Source organism: Varanus komodoensis, unplaced genomic scaffold (genome assembly GCF_004798865.1).
Source record: "Varanus komodoensis strain SLA01 unplaced genomic scaffold, ASM479886v1 scaffold20_1, whole genome shotgun sequence".
In the NCBI taxonomy this organism is placed as follows: domain Eukaryota; kingdom Metazoa; phylum Chordata; class Lepidosauria; order Squamata; family Varanidae; genus Varanus; species Varanus komodoensis.
Window position 1 is genome coordinate 18,949,104 of NW_025335587.1, and position 865 is coordinate 18,949,968.

Sequence of the window (865 nt, forward strand, 5' to 3'; positions counted from 1 at the left end):
GGCGGTGCAGAAATCCCGCATCACCTCTGGGTCCCAGTCACGCAGGTATAACTGATCCCAAACGAACAGCACAGCCGGCAGGTTCAACACACCAACGAAGCCCTGTGCAAAACGGCAGGGATGACCTGTGCGGGAGAGGGCGCTCCGCAGCCTCGGGGGGCGGTGGAGGCACCTCTTTCTGTCCGCATGCACCTCGGAGGCAGGTGAGATTCCAATGCCTGGAGAAAAGGCTTGACTGTTTTTTGAAGGCACTCTTTCAGCCTCTTTCACCCCACCTTGGAAGATGGTGCCCTACAAGCAGGGTCCCTGACCCTTTGCAACAACCTGGGGCTCCTCGACAGGCTAGTCAACAGAGAGCGAGCGATGGGGGTTGGGGGGGTTGCAGAACCAGAGCTCACTTCTAATATTGCAGTGGGTTGGCGGGAGTGCCCCCTAAGCGCTTGAGGGAGCGTAGTTCTAAGCTGCTGCAGCTGATGCACTCTGAGAGATTGGGGAGCATCTCCGGGCAAGTAAGGGAGGTGGGGAGGAATTTCGGAACCTCCCAGATGCGTTGGACAACAGTTTCCATCCTCCCCGGCCCTCAGCATGATTCCAAAACTGATGGGGACCATTCTGGCAATGTTCCCCGGACAAATCCATGGCAGGCTGATAAATCGCCTTCCCAAACAGCTCCTCTGCCCACGGAGCCAGAATAATTTCAGGATGGCAGACGGAGACATGGGCAGCTCCCATGAACTTGAAAAGGAAAGCCGCTGGGGATGAGGAGTCCCGCTGACACAGGGGGTCACTCGCCTCCCCTGAGAACATGCTGTGTGTGGGGTGTGTCCACTGAAACCAGAGCAGATTATAACACTTGTGTGTGTCT